The following is an 8,319-nucleotide window of genomic DNA, read 5'->3' on the forward strand; positions in this document are numbered from 1 at the left end:
GGTGCTTGTGTCACTCAGCTGAGGCGGAACAACACGCCGCTGTGATCCGAGGTGCGCGTCGCTCTCCAGGCTCGGTCGTTCCAAGAAGGGGCTCGGTGAGAAAGGGAGAGAGATAGAGAGGAGGGGGGGGGGCGCGGACAGGACAGGGCCTGCTGCTGCTGCCGCCGCCGCCGCCGCTGCACAACAGCGCCGCGCCCCGGCAGCAGCGCGCATCGCCGCGTCATTCTCACGTGGACGGAGAGTCTCCACTTCCCGCGGACCTCAACGGTCTGCGTCGCACCGGACTTTGGACTTGACGACGCGCCCGAGGCTGCATTTGTGAATGTGAATGTGAGTGAGTTAGTTCATCCGTAGGTAAGTTGCGAAACCTCAGAATGAACAGTGATGTCGGAGTGAACTAAAACGGCACTAAAGCCCATAGTGCGTAATGTGAGACCGTCGTCCAGCCGTGTGCCAGTGATGCCGTGGCAGATGCAAACACAAATGGCACAACTTCAGTCCAAAACGTCGCATCAAATGTGTTTCCAATATTAAAAAAAAGAAAAGAAATAGATATGAAACATCTGTAGAACTGAGCATTGCAACCACCTCCCAGACTATGTAATTTATTAGTTAGGGAGTTTGCCTACTTCATATTTATTCCTAGAGTGGACGTACAAAATGCTTCCCATCAACCTCAAATCATATTTAATACAACTTGTTCCTCATATACAGTCATCCTACTTCTCCAGACCTGTGAACAGCCTGTAAATAAACTGTCAAATTCCCCTTTGAATGTTTGCAACATCTGTTAAAAGTATGGAATCAATAAACACGTTTTGAGCAGTATCGCATTACAACACAATTACTTAGTAACATGTAACAATGATGTGATAACATTATAATTTTTAATTCAGTCATTACGTAACAGTTATAATTCCAGTAACGCGCTGTCAGACATCTGGGGGTCCACCCTATTTCTTGTTTCACCAGGAGTCTGATTGAGGGTTGATCAGTTTGGTTTCTGTGTTCAGTGGGCAGACTGGTCGGAGGTGTTATTAAGGCGGTGGCCTCTGTCAAAAGTGGCAAAATGCAACTCCAAAGTTGTCTTATTTAGATGTAGTTTGGTGTTGGCTGATGATGCTTATGCTTATAGGTACGTGTCCATTCAGGAGTCATGTTCTCTTGTGTTGGAGGGTGAGTGCCCTCCTGAGGTCGTGACCTGTGGAGAGCATTTGTGCAGTCACGGAGGCTAACTCTGCTGGATGATCAGCAACGCATGAGTTACATGTGTTAAATACAAATTATGCGACATGTGGGTGTCAAGGATTTGGACTTGTTTAAAGTCACTTTCGATAAAGCTGAGTATTGAATGTAAAGTGACATATTACTTTTGCTGCTGAGTAATGTGATCACTTCAGTAATGTAAGTAATGTGACATAAGTAACTGATTACAATTTCATGTAATTTCTAGTCCAATTCTTTTTTTTTATCAAAAACATTTTAGAAAGACCAAGTAATTTTCAAATGTAGGACTTGTTTTGGCTCATGGGGCTCAAGGCGCCTGGGACATCTGCCCAGTTTCCAGTACAGCTCCACCAAAGAGACATTTAAGATAAGACAAAATAAGATTAGATAAAATAGGATAGGACTTTATTAATCCCACGCTGGGGAAATTCGTTTGTTACAGCAGCAGCATCATGAAAGAGGTAGAAATATCACAAATATAGCAAAAATATACAATATACAATAGAGGAAAAAACTATTAAAAAAAGGTATATACATTTATACATAGTGCAAGTGTTGCCTTGTGAAAGAAGGCTAAAATGTGCAGTGGTTTGGATTTGAAGTAACAAAATAAGTAGTCAATACACAGTATGTGTATTGCACAGGATATAGGATGTATTTCACAGGATGATAACTAATGCAGTTGTGGTGGATATAGACGACTATATAAAGTACAGGGGGTGAAAAAGAACAATGAATATGATGAAAGTACAGTATGGCAGGACAGCAGTGCAAGTATTTTGTTGTAATGGGACAAACGCTGAGCTGTCAGCTTGGCCAACATCCTCCTCTCACCCACCTCCTCCATTGTGTCCACAGGAAAGCATCCGGCTCTCTTAACCAGCCTGTGCAGTTTTTTCCCGTCCGCCCCGAAGCTTCGACGTCACCGGAGAACTTCCCAAGGTAACAGCTGTGTGAGTGTTGTATGTAAAGTCCAATGAGTAAAATTAAAAGTACGAGCTAGCCAGGAGTCGAACCTAGAATCTTCTGATCCGTAGTCAGACGCGTTATCCATTGCGCCACTAGCCCCATGTTTCACCATGCAACATTCTGTACTATTTAAACTGAATAACCGGTCGAGACCCAGAGAGGTCTGAGAGAAAAGTTAGGGAAATTAAATAAATAAATAATAACTCGTGCATAAGTTTGCTTTGTCTTCTTTTCCTCTTTCATTATTCATCTCACAGCTTCTCTCAGATTTGAGACCTTCTTGTGGGGCCTGCAATAACATGCAAAAACATGTCCACTAGATGGCGGCAAAACACAGTACAAAGGTAAAGACTCAAACGGGAGGTCTCTAGGATTCATCATGATCTCTTGTCTGACTGAGTCTCAACCTGACTTAAGCAGCTGTTTGACTGGGACATTTTCTTTTTACCTGCTGCTCGGCCCTGGGCTCCTTCAGGTTATAAGAGCATGAATGTAGCTCACAGTGACTAAACAATGTAAGAATCCCAGCAGGTGACACCATCACTGCTATTAACTATTTTTTACTTTGGCACATTTATTTTTCAAAATAAAGTCGTACTTTACTGTAGCTCTCGGCTTCATGTTCATGATATTCCCCTTGGCATGTGATAACAGCTTATATAAAGGTGGTTTAACTTTATTGACAGATCAAGACATAAGCAGGAACATTTCTAATCATTTAGTATAAGGTAAAGCAGGAGACCTTGAAGTGTGGGAAGGTATTCATGATGTTGCTGTCATGTGGTTCCATAGTGTAGTGGTAAAATCCCCAGTGAAACCATGATTTTTCACAGTTATAAAGCATTTCTTGTATAGGTACACCTGTATGGAAGACAAAAAGCGACCCCTACGACCATCTACCTCCCTCACTAACATTCTAACACCCAGGAATAGGTAATGCATGGATGAAAGAAAGGACATCAATGTTGCTTGTGGTCTCACAGGTCTTCTGTGATGGAATAGTATGACCTTGCCAGATGTCTGTTCATTTCTTAAAACAGTTTGATGAAACACAACAAATAAGGTCTACAGTAGATAAACTACAACCATTCAGATTCTACTTCAGTGGTACAAATATGTGATCAATCGAATAATGCAGAACCCAAATGATATGTAGTAAACCTGAAAGATCTGGAGGTAACACACACACACACACACACACACACACACACACACACACACTGGTGTTCAGTCCACACACTGATGAAGTTTTAGTCAACTGTCTGTCATACAAGAGAGAGAGTGTTTCAGAGGGCCACACTCATCTCCTCTCCTCTCCCAGGACTGTGTGTGTGTGTGTGTGTGTGTGTGTGTGTCTTCCTGTTGTTTTAGATTCCACTTCACTCCCCCACTGCTGCCAATCCACGACCTCTGACCTCCTCTGAACCCAGCTGTCAGCTGTCCTGGCCTCGTGGGACAACTCTCTCTCACTCGCTTTCCATCTTTCATTCTCACTCTCTCCATGAACTTTTTTCCTCTTTTTGTCTTGTCTCAGTCTCATTCCCCCTATTCTCAAAGTTATTGCTCTTGTCCAGAGCAGAGGTGGAAATCGTGAATCACTTTGCTAATTTGTTCAGTTCAGAGATCTATCATCACTGCACGGTACTTTACAAGGATTCCTTTTTAGGTACTAAAACTAACATGATTATATATTCAGAAGCATAGATGCGTTCTTTACATTCAAATCGCAGTCTAAAGACAAAACATCTATAAAAATAAAACATTTGGTTCAAACACATTTTGCCTTTAAAACAACAACAGCACAGTTTAAGATGCTCCGACGCTATACAGGGTTTAGGGCTGATTCAGGTTCAGCAGTATAAAGTCACATTCATTCTGTTGCTGTTAAGTACAATACAAACATATTTTGTAACACATGGTGCATCATCCACATGATACATGACATAGTAGAGCATGTTTTAAACGAAACTGATAAAAATGAAGCTCCAAAATTTTAAAAGTTGTGAAAGCCCCACAGAATACCATTAACTTTAATGTTATAGATGTTATAGAAACTTTTCATCTAACTACATCCTTGTTACACACCAGTTGAGTCACCATCATTTTTTCTCCATTTTTTACATTGACACAGAGAACAATGCTGTGTGTATTTAGTAATTTCTGTTTATAGTCTACAGATTGTATCTATTTTAATCATGAACCCACTTTGCATATCTGTTTTTATTTCAGTGGGTCAGGTTAAATAAAACGGTCACGGCTGTATATAAAAACATCTCACCGACCAAAATCAACAAACCAACTCATTCTACCAGTCGACTGCCAGGATATAAATAAGCCGTCTTGCCTTGTTATTATTTTATACATATTGTATGATGTGTTTTCCTTGTGCAGAACCGAAACAGCATCACTATGAGGACACATCACAAGAGGATACACATTTTTTTAGCAGTCAGAAATTTCCGGATCTGGGGACGTTGGTCAGCAGGGACTCAACTCAAGGGGCTGAATCATCTTATCGCCATGGAGACAGTTATCGAGTCTTAAAGGTCGCGCTGCCCGTCCATCAACTGATCACTGTCTTTGAGTGAGAGAACCACATGTAGCTGCTCTCCTGCAGGGCAGGTCGTAGTACTGAGCCTGGAACAAAGGTTCCAACATTTCCCCACAGACTCGCCGACATGCACAGCTGATAGATGAACTGCAGTGACCAGAGGAGCTGCGCTCTGCTGTCGGACGCAACACAACGGGGCGGCAAGGGACTTTGTTTTTTAATCAAGGGAAAAAATTGTGTTTATAACCAAAATGCCCCCCCTTTTTTAACCTGCAGTTCAACAATATCTCATGTGTCTGATTCATGCCTGTTTTATTTCTTTCCTTTCGCTGTTGGCTGAAAAATCTCTCACGTGGAAGGGAAGTTAATAAACAAACAATACTTGCTGCAGGTTGCAAACACTTCACAAAGACAGACATCTCCAGGGCTCTGTTCGAACTGAATGAAAACATATTATTCCCTTTTTTTTCATATTCGAAACCAAAGTCACAAGTTACTTCACAACAAGAAACAAGAGTAAAGAGTAAATACAAACAAAGTCCATCCAGGATGTCGATTGCAACAATCAACAGACATTCGACAAATCCACATGTGAATTCTGCGCAACCTCGCAATTCATGGAAAACTCATGGACAAAACTAGTCTGTTGCATCCAGATGAACTTCAAGCGTTGAAAGACTCTAGGTGAGTGAGATTAAATATTCAAATTTAATGAAAACGTTAATGTTCTACAAATCATAATGTGATAGTGATGTGTGTGTTACAGGTATTACTCGTGTTGTGGGGACCCAAACCTGTTCCTACGGTCACATTATGGGGACAGGGTCGTCCTTATGGGGACAAAAAGTGAGTCCCTGTATAGAAAGTAATTTAATCTTAAGGCTCAGATGTATTGTAAGGTTAGAATAGGTTTAGGTTAAGGTTAGGGCTAAAGTTAGAATTCGGGAAGTAGCAGTTATTGTCTCTAGGAATCCAAGTCGGGGAAAGAGTAAAGATCTGATTAACAATTTTGGAATAGCTCTTAGGCATTAAGAGATGTTTTCGGGATGAGGCCTGTGGGTGTTGTTGCAGCAGCAGTTCTTCTCCACACAGGGGAGGTAACAGCATCTCGCTTCTCTCTTCATCTTATTTTTGAATTTTATGGTCTGACAAAAATATAATCCAAAACATCAAATACATCATAAAATCATTGGCACATGTTTTGTCCTTTATTTAAGTATTTTATGAGGGTAAAGCGACTCAAAAACAACAACGGGAAAAGTCAGGAGCTGCCGATGCTGCCAAACCCATGACTCACTGAGATGTTTTCAAATCGTACACTAAATATCCTCTCTAGTCTCATCAAAACTCATTACCTCTCCTCATATACATAATCCTCATTAATCCTACTTGTACTCATGAACAATGTGTGAAAAAACAGAAAAAAAAACCCTTTGAAATGAGAGTCCGCTTCACTCCAGCTTTGACGCCTCCAGACAAAAATATCTCAGGAGACCATTAAAAAATGTCAAATTCAATTCTGCCTTTCTCTTTTGCGTCTTAAAAGACATCACACACACACACACACACACACACACACACACACACACACACACGCGCACACACACACACACACACATACACACACTTATGTAAAAACTGAATGAAAGGAAGAGGAAGTCCTGAGGACTTTGAAAGCATGATTGGGAGAAAGCTCTTGTGCTGCTGAGAAAGGAAAAGGTGAATAACAGGCCCTGGTAGCCGGCAGCCAGCACAAAGTGGAGTGGAGAGCTCCATTCTCCCTGCCAGAGAGGAAGACCCCTCATGGGGGGTGGGTGAGGGCCCAGAGGGCCCTCGGCAGCCCGGGACCTATGCTTAATGAGAAATTCCTGGGGATTTAGAGGGGCGCAGAGGTCTTCATTTTCTCACTGCACCCACGGGCCCCCGGTAGCCGGGTGGTGAGGGTTCTCTTTCAGCCCCGAAACGTCCTCAGAGGAAGGGTGAGTCCCCCCATTCAAGAAAGAGCAGGGGCCCGCCTGCCTGCTGGATTATGTATATGAGACGTGGGTTGTAGGATCACAACCTGCCACCTTCTTCACACTGCAAAAAATGTCAACAAGTCATTTAAAGCTGCACCTGCCCTAACAAAGTGGGGCTTCACCAGGGAGGAGCGTCCCATCCCCATTAATTAAGATGCAGTGCATCCACACTGATGAGCGTCAGTGGAGCAATGTCCCCACACATTAAGTTTTTGAGAAGAACATGAGCCATGGGCCACGTTCAGATTCAATTCTCTTGACATTTTTTTATTTTTAAAAATTAAACCTTTGAGCACTTCATCCCTGCACGGCAGCTGCAGGATTGTTACAGTACAGCCAGAGCCACGGTCACTTTCTGCATTGGCAGGTGGAAGCACTGGCATTGGCAAATGGTTTGCTGCAGCATCCTATCATACATATATGTTATCATATCACCCCAACTAACTTATGAACATCAAGTGGACACAAAACTAGACCCACTGACATTAGACCCTCCTCTTCGCTCATCTTTGGCTCTAAGTAGACTCATATGACTAATGTTGTGGGCTGTTGAAGCAGAGGGACCAGTGTTTAAAGTTTCATTATGAATTCTAAGTATAGGAATGAAACTCATCATCAAGTGGGAACGCAGTCACTAAATTATGAAATAAATTAAAAACCTGCAGAAACAATATGACCTTACTGTGATAGAAGTTTAAAAACTCCTACTTAAAGAGCATCAAGATCCTGCTTGTACTTACTCTTGCTCTGGATTATAACTGTTTGGACTATTAAACTGGGAAAGAGATAGATTTCATCAGCCACATGCATTGGTCCAATACTGGGAAAAGGCTGGAAGTTGACTATACAGTCTGTGTACTCCCACTAAACCTATTGCTTATTAGGAATTTGAAGTTATGTACAGTATCCTTTGTCAGATTAGGTATTTTATTTTTTATACCGGAAAGCCTTTCCAAAGCAAGCATACAACTTTGTCTTGAATAACAATAATAGCATTAGCCTCAATCTTGGGTAAGGTATGAGTCTCATATTTGTCTCAGTTTTCAGTCCATGGAGCACTCTATTCTAAGCAGGATCTCCTCCCTGACCCTGGCTGATGTGGAGGTTCCATTGCTGGGCATTGTAGAGTGAACCAGACTAAAAAATGTGAATGCACCTGTAAAGACAGAATATGACGATCAGCGACGTGACATGAATGACTGAATGAATGAGAACAGGTCGAGTGCAGTGAATCACTTCACCACACTGACAGACCATCAGTGAAATGTTCAATTCAAAAACTGAACAGCTGATCAAGTGAAAATTATTTTTTTGGAGTCCACGGCCCTGTGGTTTAGGGGGGAAAGTGGAGGGAGACCAACGGGAGTTAATTCTCTGAGTGTCTAATTGAAAGAATGAGCAGGAGTGGTGAGGGGCCACTGGGATGCAGCTGCCCCTGTCGGAGTCCCCCCCAGCACCAGGCCTTTGGACCCGCTCTGGCCCGGGCCCCCGGCTGAGACTCTCTTACAGCTGGCCTCTCGGCTGAGCTTCATAGCCAGAGGGCCCGGGCGTCGG

At 42.6% G+C, this 8,319-nt stretch overlaps 1 non-coding gene across 1 annotated transcript; it reads right to left on the bottom strand.

Annotated features, from left to right (window-relative positions):
- Positions 1-2,222: 2,222 nt before the first annotated feature.
- On the bottom strand, positions 2,223-2,295 carry trnar-acg. Its single transcript has one exon. It is a non-coding gene; the product is annotated as a tRNA-Arg (tRNA).
- Positions 2,296-8,319: the final 6,024 nt, after the last annotated feature.

This window comes from Scophthalmus maximus, chromosome 2 (assembly GCF_022379125.1).
Source record: "Scophthalmus maximus strain ysfricsl-2021 chromosome 2, ASM2237912v1, whole genome shotgun sequence".
Lineage (NCBI taxonomy): Eukaryota > Metazoa > Chordata > Actinopteri > Pleuronectiformes > Scophthalmidae > Scophthalmus > Scophthalmus maximus.